This window comes from Tursiops truncatus, chromosome 1 (genome assembly GCF_011762595.2).
Source record: "Tursiops truncatus isolate mTurTru1 chromosome 1, mTurTru1.mat.Y, whole genome shotgun sequence".
NCBI classification, from domain to species: domain Eukaryota; kingdom Metazoa; phylum Chordata; class Mammalia; order Artiodactyla; family Delphinidae; genus Tursiops; species Tursiops truncatus.
The window spans coordinates 19,283,417-19,304,744 of record NC_047034.1 but is presented as its reverse complement, the minus strand read 5'-3'; positions in this window follow the sequence as shown (position 1 = coordinate 19,304,744).

The following is a 21,328-nucleotide window of genomic DNA, read 5'->3' as shown; positions in this document are numbered from 1 at the left end:
GACAGCACTGCAAATGCACCTCTTGCTTTCTATTCATTCAGCAGAACAATCGCAGCGACTTCAGGCTGTTTGGTCTGAGCCTTTTCTCTCCTTGCTCTTAGCCCGCTCTACATTATTCTAAAAACAGATCTGTGATCTTTTCACTCTTTTGTTCCCTGACCACCAGTGACTCCTCACCATTCACAGAATTAGCCAGGCAGTAAGGGCCCTTTATTTGAGGCTCCAAACTACTTTTGAAGCCTTGTTTCCCAATTTCCCTTTCACAATTTGTTTGTTACAGGCAAACTGACATACTGTTTACTAACTGCCTGCCTTGTGTCAGGTGGGTTCCATATAGTATCTTTTTTTTTAAAATAAATTCATTTATTTATTTGTTTGTTTTTATTTTTGGCTGCGTTGGGTCTTCGTTGCTGCACGTGGGCTTTTTCTAGTTGTGGTGAGCGGGGGCTACTCCTCGTTGCGGTGCGCAGGCTTCATTGAGCTGGCTTCTCTTGTTGCAGAGCACGAGTTCTAGGCACGCAGGTTTCAGTAGTTGTGGCACTCAGGCTCCGTAGTTGTGGCTCGAGGGCTCTAGAGTGCAGGCTCAGTAGTTGTGGCACCTGGGCTTAGTTGCTCTGCGGCGTGTGGGTCTTCCCAGGCCAGGGATCGAACCGAGTCCCCTGCAATGGCAGGTGGATTCTTAACCACTGCGCCACCAGGGAAGCCCCCATATAGTATCTTGCATACCTACGCCAACCCTGCAAAGTGTCATTGTTATCTTGATTTTGTGTACCAGGAAACTCAGACTCTGTGTAAGGGGAAGTCCTGAATTTCCAGTTTTTCCACTCTACCCTCTTTCTTCTGATTTACTCTTTAGAGATTTCTCACTGGCCTTTCGTTTTTCTGTGTCTAAGCTCTTTCTCCAGCTGCCTGCCTTCCCTGTCCTTCTTTGGTTCCCTCCCTGTTGAAATCCTGTGCATTCTGCAAGGTTCTACTATCAGTACCCAGCCCAGTCCCTTGCATGCAGTAGATGCTCAATAAGAGTAATTAGATGAACATTTGCTGTATCTTTGCCAAAACATCTTCTAGGAGGCAGCAATGAATGTCTTTTCCCCCATAGTGCCTGCACATAGTAGACAGTTAGGAAGAGCTTATCTAAAAAAATGAAATCCCCATACTTCCTGGAACAAAAAGTCTGCAGGGCCTTGTGCCTCCTGGGGTGTCCAAGACCCCATGTCAGAAATGTATGTTTAGGCAGCAGGAACACACGTAAGGCAGGAGAATATGAAAGTACACTGGAAATGTTTCCTAGTTGGGTCAATTCCAATTTGGCAAAAACAGGCGTACTACTTTTTCTCCAGGGCTCTTTCCCCTAACATCACTTATTAATGCTAATTAGTCAGGGGTGTGCTGTGATGCAGAACACTTGCGACCCACAAGAATTAGAGAGACTGTCATTTCTCAAAAGACCCATGAAAGGCAGAAAGAATAAGTAATGTGGAAGGAGGTAGGGAAAGAGGAACTTCTCTCCAAAAAATTGCCCTGAAATAAGTGCAAGTAAAAATAAATCCACATATAAAACAACTGTACAAATGTTAACAGTATTTTCACAGCTGGGTTTCTTTGCCTAAAATACTTAGCACTTACTTTAGAAAACTCTCTTCTAAACAGGAATGGTCTGACTGATCACAGAAGCTGAACTATGATGGAACTCTGACTTTGAACTTCACTTTTGCCCAGATGGGAATAAAAAAGTGACTTTTTATAAGCAAGGACCTTAATCGTCATGAATCCACCTCAGGCTGTGGTGAGTGACCTTTATCTCACAGATGAGGACGTTGATATAGGGCTCAGTTCAGGAAACTACATTCATAACATTCAGCGTATTTATATCTAGATTAGGACTCTGGATTTAGAACGCTGGAAAACACCAACTTTGTTTCCATCGCAGCGCAAACATCCCACTTGAATAACTAACTGCCCAGTCACTCATCACAGCAGGATTAGTGGTCTTCTAAAAGGATCTGCATTCACATTCCTGGTATTTATTTCCTGAAGATATTAAGAGGGTATGCTATGGTCTTTGGTTTCAAAGACCAATGCCATAGGACATGACTAATCATTATGACGCACTTTTAGGGACTCTCCCCTTAGAAATGCCACCCAAACAGCAGGCCAATGTGCTACGCACACATTAATAAAAATACATGCTTCCTCTCCAGATGACTATGACAGAAGCTATACTGATGAATATGCTGGCTAAATAAAAAAATACTATAAAGGACTGTAAAGATTAAAATGTTATGTTAATGATGTCAACTCTCATTTATTTATTTCACAAATATTTCATGAGTGACAGAACTTCCATGTGTCAGAGTAGTAGCTATTGGAATATACAAGTGGAAATAGACAAGGGCCATGTTTTGATAAGCTTGCAATCACCATTCCTATCACCTAATGGAATATTTCATTTAGTATTATTTTAGCCAAAACACAGGACTCTTCAAAATTACCAAAATATATACATATTGTTATAATTATATATATTATATACGTATATGTATACACACACACATACTTAGTGAGAAAATAGTAAACACAAGCAATTATTCCTTCTTGGTCATATTGAGAAAATATTCTTCATACTTACAGCCCCTGGTGATCACCAGCTTGAACTGGTGTAGTGCAAATTACTTACATCACTTCACTGCACTGTCCCATTTCCCTGCCTAGGTCATAAGCCCTGACTGTCAGAGTCTCTTCCTGACTCATCTGTGTGCCCTCAGTGTCTCACACATGCCTCACACCTCCTAGTCATGCAGGCAGGTTTGGCTGAAGGAAGATGTCATCAGTTAAGGAAACATGAAGTTGACAACAAACTGAACATAAAAGTCAAATATGAATGTGTTGGCTTTTATTGTTTGTTTGTTTTTTTAATTATCATAGACTAACACTGACTTTCTTTGGTGTACAGTTGTATGCATTTTAACATACTTACAGATCTGTACAACCACTGCTGTGACCAGGATACAGAATGGTTCCATCAACTCTCAAAACACCTCCCTCATGTTATTCCTTTATTGGCATACTCTCCCTCCACCCACAACCTCTGGCAAACACGGATCTGTTCTCCATCACTGTAGTTTTATCTTTTGAGACAGGCTTCTTTCACTCATCATACTGTCTGAGATTCATCCACGTTGTTGTGTGTATCAATAGTTTGTTCTTTTTACTGCTGAGTAGTGATGCATCATATGGTATACCACAGTTAGTTCATCCTTTTACACACTGAAGGATATCTGAGTTGCTTCCAGTTTGGGGATACTACGCAAAAGGCTGCTTATGAACATTTGTGTACCAATTTTCATGTGAACATAAGTTTTCAATTACCTAGTGTAAATACCCAAAAGCAGGATTGTTGGGTCATAAGTTAAGTGTATATTTAACTTTATAAGAAGCTGCTAAACCATTTTCCAAGTTGGCTGGACCATTTTTCAATCACACGATGTGAGTTTAAGGCACTCCACATCCTTGCCAACACTTGGTATGGTCAGTAATTTTTTTCATTTCAGATATTCTAATAGGTGTGTAGTAGTATCTCATCATGGTTTAAATTTGCATTATCCTAATGCCTTATGGTAATGAACACCTGTTTTTCATGTGCTTATTTTCTGTTTTTATATTTTTTTTTGGTGAAACATCTGTTCACATCCTTTCCCCATTTTTAACTGGATTCCTTAATGTTGAGTTTAAGAGTTCTTTATTCTGGTTACAAGTCCTCTGTTGGATATGTGATTTGAAAACGTTTTCTCCTAGTTTGTGGCTTGTCTTTTTTACTCTCTTGACAATGATTTGGCAAAGTGAAGTTTTTAATTTTAATAAAGACCAATTTTTCCTTTTATAGATTGTGTTTTTGTTATCATTTCTAACACTTCAACTAACACCAGATCATGAAGATTTTCCCCTGTTTGCTTCTAAAACTTATGTTTTTATGATGAATGAATTGAATTTTGATGAACAAAGGAAATGAGGTACTTGATAATAGATTTCCTTCTTTTTTTTTTTTGGGTGGTATGCGGGCCTCTCACTGCTGTGGCTTCTCCCGTTGCGGAGCACAGGCTCCGGACACACAGGCTCAACGGCCATGGCTCACGGGCCCAGCCGCTCCACAGCATGTGGGATCTTCCCGGACCGGGGCATGAATCCGTGTCCCCTGCATCAGCAGGCAGACTCTCAACCACTGTGTCACCAGGGAAGCCCGGTTTCCTTCTTAATGTTGTAGTTTGCTCCTCCTAATTCTACAGAGTTACCGGAGACTTTTAGACAGACAGCATGTCTGTGAATGGCTCTTTCCTCACATAGAGGACTGCCGTCTGTTGTCTACAATTTAATAATTTTTAAAAAATCCGACAAGCAAGTTTTTTGTGTATGTCAGATGCATTTGGTGACTACACCTGATCTGAACCAGCGTGAGACTATTGTTAGTCTTTATCTCTCTTAATGTGACCTTTATACATTCTGTTACAGAACTCTTTGCGTGTTAATTAGGACCCAAACTGGGGTATTACCTAATATTCAATATATGGACTGTACAACCCTACCTACTAACATCTGAAAAAATATGAATTCTGTAACATAAGCGTTACAGGAAGAGGATGGTGTACCTGAAATTTAAAGGTCTCTCGTGACATGATAGTTCCTGTAGTGGCTACAGGAAACCTCTTCCTCAGGCCTCTCCTCATTCTTGTCACAAGTTCTCACTACTGTGACCGAGGATAGGAATAAGGGACATTACATACAGTGCTTTATTCAACCTGAACGAATGTGTCTTCCCTTGTAACAAAGGAGGATTTATGATACTTTTCCCATTTTTCTTTGCGGTAGTAAATAAAAATACTGACCAGTCAGCCCCCTAATATCAAGGAAGGCCTTTATTTTCACATTACGGTGTGTACGTGTACACACATGTGTGAGTTAGAAACAGGATGGCAGACATGGATGAGGCTCAAACATGGACACCTCAGCCCTCTCTCTACTCGCCAGGACGGGGATGCTGTGTGCCCATCAGGGGAGCCTGAAACACGCGTGATGTGACTTGAGACAGTGTCTGGCACATAGCAAAGGCCCGATAAAGCTAGGCAAAGGTCTTGCTGACCACGGTACCTTGTCATTTCAGGTGTAGCAGTACCTGGAATTTTCTATCAGGAACTCATTCCATTAGACTAAGGATGCCTTCTTCTGGGGTAGGTTGAGGGGAAATCAGAGACTCCCCAGCTCTGCAGCGTGCCACTTTATCATCCCTTTGGCCCGAGTGGAAGACACACTGTCTTTCCTCCTCATTTGCTGCTACAAAGATTACAGTGAGGGCCCACGATCCGAGTCCATCCTGTGTCTGAAACCAAGTACACCGTGAGGAAGTTCAGGAACTACTTTTTCTCTCTAGACTTCTAGAAGCTTATCTCCAGACTTAAAAATTAAAGAGAATAAAACCAGGAGCCAGGAGCAGCAAGAAAGAGCGATTTGGCTTTCCATTTCTTTCAGTTACGTACTTTTGTCTTGTGGAGTTCAATTTTCAGAAAAGCAGTTAGACAGAGGCAGGGTCGGTTCAGGGGCAAGGCCATATTTAGAAGCTCAAAATGCTTGTTTTTGTGGTGCCAAAGGAATCTACACTTCTTTTTTCTTCCCCAAAGAAAACAGAAGCTCATTATCCTGACAGAGGAAGTCCAGAAGTTTTTAGGTGGAGATTAAACTCTATTCTCAAACACTGATGCTCCTGTTCAGCTTCTTGGTTAAGAGATTTTAATAGGTTTTAAAAATGGTTAGCATGCTACATCGGTTCTGCTTTCTAAATAATTTAGAGAACTTGTGACCTGGAGCTTTCATGGAGTTGATGTAACTGTTCTGGAAATCTCTTGACTTGAACTTGAGACTCACTTTCATACAGCTGCAATATGTCCACCATCAACAGCAGTCTGTACCCAGAAAGCAGGAGAGAAAATGGCGGGGGGGTGGGGTGGGGGGAAAGACATCCTCAAAGAATTCTTTCTTAGGCTGCAGTTCTACACATTGACCACCAGGTGTCTGTCTTCACACAAGCAGTCTTGCTTGTGTGATGTACTACTTGACTGCCAGATTCTTTTTAAGACTAAAGCAATTTTTCTAGATGTTGGTACAAGTGGATATACATGTGCACATATAAAGTGAAGTCTCAGAGCCAAACTAAATAATTTGCAATTCCTCATCTAAGTAGGAGTAATCAATTGGACCTTGTGTTTATCTTCGGATGTTGTTTGGGAGAACTAATTGAGGCAAGTTACGTGGCCAATGGGTTTGGGAAATGGTGAAAAAAAATATATACATATATATGTCCTCTTCCAAAATCTCATCTGGTGTTTGTAAAATTCAATGTTTTTAGCATGCAAACAGGTTTGTTTATGTTCCCAGGAACATTTCTTTTGGTAAAAATAGACAAATTCTCTTCTGAGCTGGCTTCTTACTCCATAGTGAAATGGGATGGTTCAGTTTCTGCCTTAGCAGAATTTCAGTTTCAATCCTTGGCCCTGATATGGTTGAAAAATCTCTCTCTCTTTGTGCAAGAATAAGATTTGATTTCTTTCTTCCCAGAATTGGGAGTGACATTGTAATAGTTACCTAATCCGATAACCCTAGAGGGGTCTGGAATGCACAAATGATGCCCTTGAGTCCATGCGAGGGAAGAAGAGCTGCTCTTGCAGTCGCCTGATTGAGCAGTTTCATGGCTATCTCTTTATATCTCCCTCTCCATTTATTTATTTAGTCAGTTACACAGAGAATAGTTACCATCAATTTAGGAGTCTCCCCGCCTTCACTCTTGCTGACCAAAACATGGAGGTTTCTGAGAGCCCTAGAAGTCCTTGTTTATGCTTTAATTAAATTGTACACAGGCATAACTAAAACAATCAACTAGTCCAGGAGATGTACCTTATGAGAAAGAACTGCACTATCCTATAGAACCACTTCAGTGGGGTCTTGGGAGGGAGAGGAGATAAATATATTGTATATCAAAGCACAGTGTTGAACCTGAAGACTTCCTTTTCTGTCATTGTTGCTAATTTTTGTTTGGTTTTGTTTATTTTTTGTTTTCATTTGTTTGTTCATTATTTTTTATACCTTTAGGACATTAAAATCAGTTTATCTAGCAAGGTATTTGCAGCGGGAGCAAAACAAACCCTCAGGGTTGTGTTCTCATCAATGCTGTCTGTCATTTCTAGTCCCTTAAATATTTTTAGCTATATTTATTAAAACTCATTTTCCTCCCAAATTTTGTGTTTAATAACACCATTTTTATGTCATCTGCTTACTAATTCGACCAATGCTTATTTACTACTTACAACTACTACAATGTTTATTTACTATTTACTACTTACTGTGAACTTCATGCTGTGGATAAAATAAAAATGACTAAGAACCAGTCCAATGACTGCTTGACTACAATGACTGGTTGACTACAAAAAAATGACTACAACAGTAAATAGAATTTTGCCATTTATTTCCTAAATATACTTGTGGTATAAAACAAATTTCTGCTTTTCAGTCATGTAACACTCAACATATAGTTGTTACGTATAGAGAGCATTGTTATTCAAATATGTGAAATATTGAGTCATATTACAGTGGAGATAAAACACAGTGAACTGCTTGTTTACATAAAATTACTATGCAGATGATCTCTCCAATATTATTTAAACTAATATATGCAAACAGAGACAAGGATTGTTATACCCATTCTAAAAGGGGAAATAGAAATTCACTTTGTAAAATTATTTTCACTTGGCTTCAGTTGTCTGGATATAATTTTACTTTTATTATTACACTTAAGTCATTACATCTGTCTCCAAAATGTTCTGGAATGGAAGAATTAACAGGAAGCAAGTTCTGCAACTGAAACACCTTTCTCTCCAAGCATAGGATCCATGGTGATGAATGAATATAGAAGAAGAAATAAAAGCAGCACAAAACTGGAAGGAAGAACTAACTCTAAAGGCTTAGGTGAACCTTGGCTAGAATGAAATGGAGAGGATTCATCTCTGTTTCCTCTGAAAACCATTCTTAAAAATCCCAGAGTACATGTTACAGCAATAATGAAAAGACCAAATGAATGGGATTTTCTTTTTCCACTAGGTAAGAAAAAACAGTGGAGAGAAATTTGCATTTTTTGAGGACATCAAATCTGGGCCAGTTACTCTGATTTGAAAAAGAACCAAGAAGGGCTGTGCCGCTTTGTAAAACTGTGAAAATAAGAAGCAGGAAGGGCCCCTGTAAAGTCTGTACAGGGTCAAGGAAATTTAGTTTCATTTATTTGCTGTACTTTGGCTAATTTGCCAACTGTAAGCTTTTGCATTCATCTTGCTATTTTCCATTTAAGAAGGTCATTCATGAATTCATTCAATTAATGTCAGTCAGCATTTAATAATGGACAGGTAAATTAATAGAAGTGGGTCTGACCTTCAAGCTATTCTGTGTCTAATGAGCTAGTACATGGATTCCTCAACTCACCAAAATTATAACATTATGAATTTATAGTGATAGGAACTCAACTCTAGCAACTCAGAGAGTTCATTCTTACTATCATACACTAGGGAGTATTTGAGCTTGGTCTTAGGTTATAACTAGCTTTTGGTCAGCCATGAGGTGCGGAAAGGTATTTTAGGGGAAAATGAAGAATACCATGAAAATATAGACAACATGGAATTATATTCTTGGGAAAAAAGTATAAAATAGAATGGCTAGAGCATGCGTGTATGGGACAAAAGTAGCAAGAGATTAAGATGAAAAGGTAAATTGAAAAATGTTATGATAGTTCTTGATACCGTGAATAGGAGCATAGAACTTATTATGTAATAGCTACATTCAGAAAATGCTTTTTTAAAAAAAAATGTTTCATGACTATCACTTGGGATTCTTTAGGATGTAAGCAACTGAACACCTAGCACAGATGGCTCAAGCAGAAAGGGAATTTTTTGGTTTGCATAAATGAGAAAGCTCATAGGTTGACTTAAGGCACTGTTTGAATTCAGTGACCAAATGTCATCACCAGGATTCATCTCTCTGGGAGTCTGAGGTCGGCTCTATTCTCAGGCTCCTGGTGGTAATGTCTCACCTTGCCCTGCTGCCATGACCTCAAAGGCACATTATCAAACACCCAGCTAGAAAACCGCATCTCCTGATAGCTAAATGACCATGTAGGCAATGAGTCCCTCACTTGGCCACACACCAAGTCTTGAAGCAAGCACTGTGGTCAAGGTAATGGGATGCACTGTTGTTTCTTTAGCAGAAGACATAGACTCCACCCCTGTAGCCTGGGCTGTGAGAAGACATGATGCTCTCAAATCACTGTGGCCAAAAGAAAGAGGAGTCCTTTTTGAGCCACAAGACAAAACTAAGTCCCTGAGAGGTGAAGGGACTCACTAGGAAGTTCTCTCCCTGCTGGCACACCGCCAGGGGAGCCTTCTAATTCCCAGTCTCTTGCTGTTGTATGCTGTCATTTTAGAATAACCCTAAACACTGACCACTAGAGGTTTTTGTCAAGGATGTGATATGGCCAGGTCCACTTTCAGGAAGGAGATTTGTGGCAGTTTGGAAGACAGACTGAAGGTGAGGGAAACCACGGGCAGGATGAGAGGCTAGGAAGACTTCCTTGTCTGAAGGATGGCAGGGCCAGTGCACCAGCAGGGAGAGGGTGAGCAAGAAAGGCATATCCAAAGTAACATCAAGGAATCTTAAATGGATTTAATGATGAGGGAGAAGAAAACATACCTAATGTTCCTTGTCACCCTGAAAAGTGTATTAACGATCAGTTTCCTGATAATTTGATATCTCCTTAATCTCTTTCATATGGGTTAGTCATTCATTTAATACATCACTTATCAAATAACTTGTCAGAGAATGTGTGTGATACTCTGCCAGGTAGCGGAAGGAAATTCAAATGGCAGAGACCCACTCTTCCCACCAGAAACTGTCAACCAGAAAGTCTGGGATGATGATGCCATGAACAAGGCAGGGACACAGGAAGAGGAATGGAAGAGCAAGGAGGAGAAATAACAAGGATGGACCGAGTGGATGCTGTGGTCCCACCCCCATGCCCCGTTTAAGATTAAGGCAGCTATCATTTCATCAGTAATGGGAGAGTTTCTGCTGACAGCTCTCAGCTTTATCTCCAGGAATTGTCCTCAACTGAAGAGAGTCAGCTCACTCATGGGCAAGCCCCTTGGACGTAGCGGGAATTGATGCATAACTAGTCAATGGTAGGATATAAATAGCCAGCCCCCTTTCCTCAAGGCAGGGGAGCTCTGAAGGACCATCCAGCTCCAAATCTGCCAGTAGAACCAGCTGGGGATTTTTCTGTAACTGCATCACAGTTCAACCCCTCCCTCTGCCAAACCATACATCCTTCATTCCCCTATTCACTTTATCCAGAGAGTTGTCCCCAGTAGACTTTCTGCAGGTACACCTTCTCAGACTACCTGACCAGACAGTGGACTGGGAATGTTAAGTTGAGATGCCTACAGGAAGTCCCTGTAGATGTCAGACAGGCAGGAGTTACTCATATCTGGAGCTCAGATTGCAGCTGAGAATACAAGCTTGTGAGTCACCAACAGATGGGCAATGGTGAACTTGGAACTAGCTGGACACATACATGAGGAGAAGGGGATTAAACATAAAAGAAGGAAATGCTGTCTCCCCTAATTGACCTTTAAGCACAATTCTTTTTCACCCTATACTCCTTCAAGTATTCAAGTGCTATTTCTGAAGGATTTTTATTCCGAAGAAAATTAACTACTGGCATTAATACAGATACTTTCAGTTTTATGATTATTATGACCTACATCATACATGCAAAAGAATATAAGGGTAAGTTAAAAATTGTGGTGAAATGAAATGTACTCCCTTCCCAGTATGAAAGATGAAACATTACCAAGAACGCTGAATTTCCTGTGTACCTTTCCCTAACAGTTCCTCCCTCCACACCCCTTGAAGTTCCTTCCTGGGCTAATGCTCAACTAGTGCACGTTGAGATGACCATCCTTGAAGTAGTTACACATTGTTAGCTGAACCACTGCCTCGGGATACCCCAGCCATTCAGGTACTTTTCCTGGAACCCTCTGGACAACTCCATCAACCAGCATCTTAAAGGAGTGCTGCCGGGCATAGCAGAAGGCAGAGTCCATTCTGACTGGTCATTGTCTATGACATACTGGGGACTGACTGCATAGTAAGAACAAATAAATAGTTTGGGAATCACTATTTTGAATGTGGGGTTCATCAGTCTTCTGTTTTTCTCTGAGGGCAAACATTTGTATCCTTAAATAATATCATGTTTGATATGAGTTTAGCTTTATGTAAAAAATAAACCCATACTGCACATATTTTTTCCTAAACTTGCTTTTCTTTCATTCAATATCAAATTTGTGGGACCCATCCCTGTTAATGCTTGTGATATAATTCACTCATTTTTACTGGTGCATAGAATTCTATTGTATGCATACAATGTAATTCTGTTTTCCTGCCAATGGATTAGTTCTTTGTTTTTATAAACAATATGATGATGAATATTCTTGTACATGTTTTCTGGTTCACATGGGCAGAAACTTCTCTAGCATATGTCCCTGGGAGTGGACTCACTCAGTGGTGGATTAGATGCAATTTAAAGATTATTAGATTATGACAAGTCATTTTAAGAGTGTGCTGTGTACACTCTCAGCAGAGTGTAAGAGTCCTCATTGATTTACATCCCTGCTGACACTTAGTATCGTCAGATATTTTAACTTTTGTGAATCTAGAGAGTGTGAAATGAAATCTCAGCATTTTCATGAGTAATTAAGGTATTGAGCTTATTTTTTCTATATATATAAATTCCATTTCTGTGTTCTCATCTGTGAAATGCTGCTTCATCACTTTTGCCCATTTTTCCTTTGATGCATGCATTTATAATTGATTTCTAGATATTTTTTACATTTCTTTAATACCCATGCTCTACTAGTTACATGTGTTGCAAATATCTTCTCTGGTTTACCTACTTTATTTTCTTCATGAAATGTTTTGATAAGAAACGTTCTTAACTTCAATATATTCATATTTATCAATATTTTCCTTTATGGCTATGTGTATGTATTTGATCTCAAGATATCCTCCTCTCCTCTCAGTCATATTTTCCTATATTTTGTTCTAAAGATTTTAAAATTTCATCTTTCAGATTTAAATCCTTAATCCATTTGAAATTTAGTTTTTGCATAATGTGAAGCAAGTATCACTTTAATTTTTTCCACACTGAAACTAATTTTTCAGCACCAACTTTTATTCATCCAAGTGCTCTGTCACATTTGTCTTGCATCAAGTTCCCAAATATGTGTGGGTCTATATCTGAGACATCTGTCATGTTCATTGCTCTTTCTATCCCTGTTCCAGTATAACTCAGCATCACTAGTAAAGCTTTATACAAATGTCTAAATATCTGGTTGAGGAACTCCTCCTACTCTACCTTCTGCAGAAACCTCTTGATTATTCTTGACCCTTTATTTTTTTATTTACATTTTAGGGTCAGTTGTTCAAGTTCTATTGAAAAGCATTCTGTTGGAATATTGATAGGACTAGCATTAAATCAATCAATTAAATGTGAGGAGAAATGACATAGTTATAATATTAAATATTGTTAACCATGGACCTAGTCTATATTTTCATTCGATTGAATATTTAAAGTCATTCAATAAATGTTTAGAAAGGTCTTACACAGGTTTTTTATCTTTATCCATGAGTGTTTTATATGTTTAACTGATACTGTAAATAATGTCCCATCATTGTATTTTCTAATTGTAGCTGGTATATATAGAAAACTTGTGTAACTTTCTTGTAAGTCTAAAAGTAAGTGTCTACACATTCTTCTGGGATTTCTACATAGACTATGATGTCATCTGAAAATAATAATTTTTATTCCCTTCCAACAGTTACATCTATTTTTTTTTTTTTTTTTTTGCAGTACGCGGGCCTCTCACTGTTGCGGCCTCTCCCGTTGCGGAGCACAGGCTCCGGACGCGCAGGCTCAGTGGCCATGGCTCATGGGTCCAGCCGATCTGCGGCATGTGGGATCTTCCCGGACCGGGGCACGAACCCGTGTCCCCTGCATCGGCAGGTGGACTCTCAACCACTGCGCCACCAGGGAAGCCCTACATCTATTTTTATTTGAGTAATTATACTGGATAGAACCTCTAAGATAATATTGGATGGCATTTGTGAGAGTGGGAAGACATGTCCTGCTCCTAATCTTAAAGAGAGTGCCTTAAGGGTTTCACTATTTCTATAATGATTTCTTTAATATTTTGTAAGTGCATTTGTTTTCAGGTTGCAGAAGCACTCCTGACTCCTGTTTTACTAAGGAATTTTTAAATATAAAGAATGGGTGTTGAATATTATTGCATGCTCTTTCTGTATACATTGAAGCAATCATATGATTTTTTTTTTGATTTGTTCATGTGGTGAATCACATTAATAGATTTTCTAACTTTGAACCAATCTTGTATTTCTGGCATACGCTCAACTTAGTCATCATGTATTACTGTTATAAAACATCATATAAACAATAAAGGATTCTGTTTGCTGATGTTTTTCTTAGTATTTTGCATCTATGTTATAAGTAGAGCTTGTCTGATTCCCTCGTCAAGATGCCTTTATCATTTGTTTGTTATGCAGGTTATATGAGCCTCATAAAATTAGCTGGGAGTAAGTTGCCTCCATTTTTCTATTCTTTGGAAGATTTGGTATAAGAACTGAGTTTTCCTTAAAAATTTGAATCACTCGTCTCTAAAATCATCTTGTGTTTCATGTTTTCTTGAATCAGTTTTTATAATTTACTTTTTTTTAGAAATCTGTCAATTTCATGTAGATTTTAAAATATATTGGTATAAACTTTTCACAATATTTTACTTAAAAAAGGATCTCTGTTGTGTCTGAAGTTATGTCTTCTTTTCATTTGTAACATTGTTTATTTGGATCTCTTCCTTTTTTCCCAGATAAATCTTGCCAATGTTTAAATCTTTTCAAAGAATCAGTTTTTCCTATGTTTATCTTTTCTTCTATCATGGTTTTCTATTTCAGTGATTACTGTTCTTACCTTTATTATTTCCTTCTGCTAGTTTAGTAAGGTTTATTATACTGACCTTTTTCTAACTTCATAAGTTAGGTATTTACCTAATTAAGTTTGGGACTTTCTTCTTTCCTAGTATAAACATTTAAGGCTTTACACTTTCTTAAACAATTGTTTTAGTTAAATCCCACAAATTTTGAAATGTGGTATTTTCATAATTATTCTGTTCCAAGTACTCTCTAATGTCCACTAAAAACTTTGTGAAGTTTTATAAATTTTAATTCCAAACTTACAGACTTTTAAAAAATAAAATGTTGTTTTAAATAGTTTTAAATTTACAGGAAAGTTTCAAAGATTATACAGAGAATTCAAAGAGTTTCCATATATCCTGCACCTAATTTTCTCTATCATTAATATTTTACATTACTATGGTACATTTGTCAAAAATGATGAACCAATATTGATATATTATTATTAACCAAAGTTTATACTTTATTCACATTTCCTTAGTTTTTACCTATTTTTTTTTCTGTTCCAGGATCCCATCCAGGATATCACATTACATTTAGTTTTCACGTTTCTTTAGGCTCCTCTACATTGTGACAATTTGTCAAGTATTTTGTAGAATGTTCTTCAACATGGATTTGTCTGATGTTTTTCTCATGGTTAGACTGGGGTTATGGGTTTTTAAGGGAAGGTAAAGTACCATTTTCATCACATCATATCAAAATTCATGCTACTGACATGACATTATTAATGATGTTTACCTTGATCACCTTCTTAAAATAGTATCTGTCAGGTTTCTCCACTGTGGCGTTATTATTTTTGCCCTGTTTCACACTGTGCTCTTTAGAAGGAAATCACTCTGCACAGTCCACCTTTACAGAGTGAGGAGTTATGTTCCATCACATTGCGGGACGGGGAGAGGGGGGGAGTATCTGCATAAATTATTTGGTATTCTTCTGCAAAGTAGATTTATCTTTTCTCCCCCATTTATTCAACAATTTATTTATATTAGTATAAATTTGCAGATATTTATTTTATAGTTCAGGTTATATTCTAATACTGTGCTATTTATCATGTTTCCCAAATTATTTCAGCTTTGACTTCTTAGGAATTTCTAAAGTTTAAAAGCTATCTTTTCACTATTTATTCACTATTTATGTTTATCTTAATTGCACTGTGACTAGAGAAGAGAATCTGTGTGCTACTAATTTTTGAAATTTAGTAGAACTGTTTTATATCCTAGTAGACGTTAAAATTTGTAAATTATCCAAGTACTTGAAAATATTTTAATTTTCTAATTATTGAGCAGTTGCCTATATATGTTGTTATATAATTTTACTGAATTTTTTTGTCTGCTGAATATATATATATATATAGTCTCCCAATGGTAAATTTTTATATTTCTCTTTATACATTTGCAACTACTTTATTAGAAAACTGCAAGATCAGATTTATTTTATTTCCTGATGACTTAAAGCTAAAATGTTATGCAGTAATCTTCTTTACCTTCAATAATGATTTTTATTAAAGTCCTATCTTTCTGACATAATAAAATTACATAAGGTTCTTCTGATTGTTTTCTGCCTGGCATATATTTTTTCCCTTAATTTACTTTAATCCTTTCTGTGTCCTTATGTTTTAGAGATGTCTATTGTAAATATAAGATATCTGAAATAGAAAGATATATTTTAGTTTACAATCTTTGTCTTTGAACAGAAAAACTTAATGTACATTTATTATGATAACTTCATTAATACAGAGGTAGTTCTAACTCACTGTAAACTTTCTATTCTGCTTTTTCTCTTTCCTCTCATTTTCCTACTTATTTTATAATGCTTGACTTTGTTTACCCCTATTTTTAGAAAGTATACATTCTGGATTCTCTGCAGTTACCATAGAAATTTACTATGTATACACAACTCACTGACATCTATAATTAATGGATATTTTAAATTCTATTCCAGAATAGTATTTGGAACTTTGAAAACCTTAATTTAGATTACCCTCTTATTATTTTATGTTACTACTGGTTAATACATTCATTGTATTCTAAACCCCATGAATTAGACTCAAATTCACATTGTTGGCAATCTGTATATCATCTCCAAAGAAGATATACAGATTGCCAACAAACACATGAAAGAATGCTCAACATCATTAATCATTAGAGAAATCCAAATCAAAACTACAATGAGATATCACCTCACACCGGTCAGAATGGCCATCATCAAAAAGTCTACAAACAATAAATGCTGGAGAGAGTGTGGAGAAAAGGGAACAGTCTTGCACTGATGGTGGGAATGTGAATTGGTACAGCCACTATGGAGAACAGTATGGAGGTTCCTTAAAAAACTACAAATAGAACTACCATATGACCCAGCAATCCCACTACTGGGCATATACCCTGAGAAAACCATAATTCAAAAAAGTTTTGTACCAAAATGTTCATTGCAGTTCTATTTACAATAGCCAGGAGATGGAAGCAACCTAAGTGTCCATCATCAGATGAATGGATAAAGAAGATGTGGCACATATATACAATGGAATACTACTCAGCCATAAAAAGAAACGAAATTGAGTTATTTGTAGTGAGGTGGATGGACCTAGAGTCTGTCATACAGAGTGAAGTAAGTCAGAAAGAGAAAGACAAATATCATATGCTAACACATATATATGGAACCTAAGGAAAAAAAAATGTCATGAAGAACCTAAGCGTAAGACGGAAATAAAGACACAGACCTACTAGAGAATGGACTTGAGGATATGGGGAGGGGGAATGGTAAGCGGGGAAGAAGTGAGAGAGTGGCATGGACATATATACACTACCAAACGTAAAATAGATAGCTAGTGGGAAGCAGCTGCATAGCACAGGGAGATCAGCTCGGTGCTTTGTGACCACCTAGAGGGGTGGGATAGGGAGGGTGGGTGGGAGATGCAAAAGGGACGAGATATGGGGATATATGTATATGTATAACTGAGTCACTTTGTTATAAAGCAGAAACTAACACACCATTGTAAAGCAATTATACTCCAATAAAGATGTAAAAAATAAATTAACTAAATAAATAAATAAAAGTGGTACATACACAGAGCAACCAGAAAAAAAAAAAAAAAGAAGTTTTCTGGAGCCTGATTTTCTTTGTTTATTTTAAGACCATAATTGTTTTTCTCTTGTTCGTTATGAAAGTAATATTTCTTTTTAAGGAATGAAGCCTTTCTACCAGCAATCTTCTTCATCCAAAAGGTGGATTTTTAACAACTGTTCAACTATAATAGTGCAATGGAACTGTCTGCCTTGTTATACACTAATTCCATATAAGATCTTTGCTGTGTGTTAAAAAAGAATCAAAGCCAATCCCCACACTATAGAAAGGCATGAGACATCTGAACATTATCTGTAGCAGGCACATCCGGTACCTAAAAAAGCACGAAGAACTCAGAATATACCTGCAACCATGACAAGGATGATATATAAGCATGGAGCATGTACACACTGACGGAGAAATATCTCTGGTATAAGACTGCGCTCATGAAATATGGAACTTATTACTGGGTTTTCAGTTATTAACGAGTGTACCAAAGGGTCTTGTGACTCCGCTGCACAAGAGAAGTTTTATTCTTGGCTGCACACAATCTGTCAACATACGTATTCTGAGTCTAATGTCCTCAAAACCTAGACTTTCAGCCAAATTTTTTCCCGGTGCTCTTAGACTTATAAAGTCTTACTTTTAACATCTTCTTGTTAAGTATGACCCTAACCAGAAGTGACAGAGCTTGGCTTATTACAGTGTCAAGGGAGAAGGAATGTCTGTGACAGAGTGGCTACCCCAGGATGGATGACAACGGTACACATACTCGTCTCTGCCCTGGGGGGAGGGGGTTGCCTATTGGCTTTGATTATAGGAGCCGATGCTGGGGATCCAAGCCAAGCTCCACTGACATATAGGAAGCACATCTTCTGCTGCTTTTATGAGAAATTGTGGGTGTTAATACATAAATCTCGGAGGTTGCTGAGACGGGCCTGCCTATTGGGGCCCCATTGTTTGTCTGTACGTGGCTCAGACCTGGCCCTAACACCGGGCTGCTTTCAAATTATTTTGGCAGGTGTGTAGGCTGTTCAGCAGTAATTAGGAAGAAGAATGAAGGAAACAGAGGCTCTCTGTTCCTTCTACAGTTCAGGGGCCTGCTCCATGCCCTGTGCTGCAAACCAAACCCGGAGGGCCAAGCTGGCACCTGGACCTGGGAGTAGTGTGAACAGAGAAAGTGAGAGAGGACTTCAGGACCATCATATCTCCCTATCAGAGCTGACCTGAAACTTGATTTGTCATTACATGTCCCTAAATTGTCATCATAATTACATGTATTCAAATTTTCTGAAACAGTCACGATTGAAAATATTCCATCCTGTTGTTCCTAAGAGAACACTTATTCTTACGAGGCCATTCATCCCAAATCCGGGTTTGGAAACTTTTCAGAATATATAAAATAGATAACTAATAAGGACCTAGCGTATAGCACAGGGAACTCTACTCAATACTCTGTAATGGACTATATGGGAAAAGAATCTTAAAAAGAGTGGATATATGTATATGTATAACTGATTCACTTTGTTGTACACCTGAAACTAACACAACATTGTAAATCAGCTATAATCTAATGAAAATTTTAAGAAAATGTATAGCCTACTTTGCTATGGCCTCAACAGATAATCTCTACTGGAATTTGTCCCCATTCAAGTTGAAATGAGTGACAATGCCGAGTCCCAATTTATACACCTTCCAATTCTCCAGTACCTGAGCTCTCTTCTTTCTGATATGACTTTCAAAGACAAAAGACACAGCATAGGTTTGTGAGCCTACCACTTAAAGAAAGTGAGGAAACGAAGAGATGGGTCCCTCGTGTGCAATTCGTGAATTAGCTTTTTTTCTCACCCAGGAGCCTCTTCTTCTCTGGGCATGATCCTCCTAGGTTGGAACAGGTCACCAGGCTTCAAGAACATCATCTTAGGCATGACAAATGCTCCAGAATATTCTCTCCCTGCTGCCTGAGCCTTCATCTCTTCAGACCTCAGCTGGTGCTGATTTCAGATTTACCCACAAATTAGAATTCCCATGCACTTGATGGTTTTTCTACTTCTAAGGCAGCACTTAATCCTGCCTGTGTGTCTGGAATCCCACCTGAGTCACAGCTTAGGTGTGGGTATGTCAGACGTAATTTCCCCACCATGATTTCATCAGGACTAGACTTTCGCCAGACCATCTAGCAATATAAGAAAGAGATAGAACTGCAGAATACCTGACTCAAGTGCTATGATAGAATTGTCCACTGAGGAGTTAAAGTGTGCACACTTGTCAAAACCCATTTCTGGCTCTCATTTTGCTGTTTTACTGGTATTTTAAGTTACTAATAGAACTCCTTCCTGCTGCACTGTCTTCCAAACTGCTTTAGCAACAGTTGCTTCTGTGAGCAGATATAAATTTTTTTAAAATTAAGCTAGACTGTTTTCCAAACTGACTTAAAATTTTGCATTATCACCAAGAATGCATGAGGATATTCATTTTCTCACATCTCTGCCAGCGGTAGGTGTTTTGATCCTTCTTATTTTTTGCCAGTCTAGTGGGTACAAAGGGAGAGTACACTGCTACTTTATTTTGTAATGTGGCTTCTGTAGAATTTGAGCATATTTTCATGTGTTTGGTAGCTGTTTTCATATGATTTTCAGTGAGTTGCCTATACATGTCCCATACCAAATTTTCTGGCAATTTTAAAAAGCTATTTGAATATTATGATAATAATTCCTTATGTTCACCTTCTATATTACAAACATTTTCCAAAATTAATCACTTGTTGACAATGTTTGTATTTTCCACATATATTTTTAATTAAATTTTTTAAAGTTTTAATTAAAATTTAAAATTACGTACATATAATTATAATGTATAAATATAAACAACTATAGACTTTGAATTTCTGGTCTTTAAGAAGGTTTGTCTTGCCCTTGGATGTACTTGGAATATTCTAGATTCTCAAATATGCAATCCCACTTATAAGAATCTATCCTGTGAACATAAAAACTTGGGACATGATATTTGCAGAGGGATATTATTTTAGAATGTTTTACCATGGAATAATAAAATATGAAATAAATGTCCATCACTCAGGGAATGACTGAATAAATCATGGAGGATAAACACTATTAAAAGAAGAAAGAGGGCTTCCCTGGTGGCGCAGTGGTTGAGAGTCTGCCTGCCGATGCAGGGGACATGGGTTCGTGCCCCGGTCCGGGAAGATCCCACATGCCGCGGAGCGGCTGGGCCCGTGAGCCATGGCCGCTGAGCCTGCACGTCCAGAGCCTGTGCTCCGCAACGGGAGAGGCCACAACAGTGAGAGGCCCGCGTACCACAAAAAAAAAAAAAAAAAAAAAAAAAAAAGAAAGAGAGCTTTAAAAGTTTTCTTTGAGAGATTTCCCATGAAATATTTTTGAGTGAGAAAAGCAAGTTGTAGCAAATTATGCATGCTATGAAGCCACACTTACAAAAAAATGCATGTATGAATATGTACACTGTATACGTATTTACACCTGTACGTGTGTATGAGCATAGAAAACCACAAAGGTTATATACTGAGTTGTTAAAAGGAGATGAGAACAATAATGAAGAGGTAGAGAAACAGAAGGTTGGAGGAAGAGAGAATCATAAAGTTGGGGAAGGCTATATTAAAGACAATGTACAAGAACAAAAATACCTGCCTTTAAAAATCAAGCGACATTTTTAATCTTCATTTGAATGTCTGACATCACTGTAAGATTTGCCTTTCATTTATCTTCACATTATGTCATAGAGGAGAGAAAGCTAGGTTCTATGTTAGGTGAAGGTATGATGGAATACGAAAAACTTGGTGCTTGCTTGGCTTCAGCTACTTGGCCACTGACATTACATCTCAAAACCTGGCATGGGTCTGATGACCACAGGTCCTGGGGAGCTCCAATGGTACCTTATGTATGATCTAACCCAGGGTTCCTCAACAGCATTGTAACTGACATTTTGTGCTAGATCATGAATTCCTCGTTGTGAAGGGTCATTCCGTGCAATGCCAAAGGCTTATCTGCATCTCTAGCCCTACCTATTAGATGCCAGTAGCACCCAACAGTAACAACCAAAAATATTCCCCAGATTTATCAAATGTTCCTTAGGGAAGTGAAATCACTCAGTTTTGAACCACTAATCT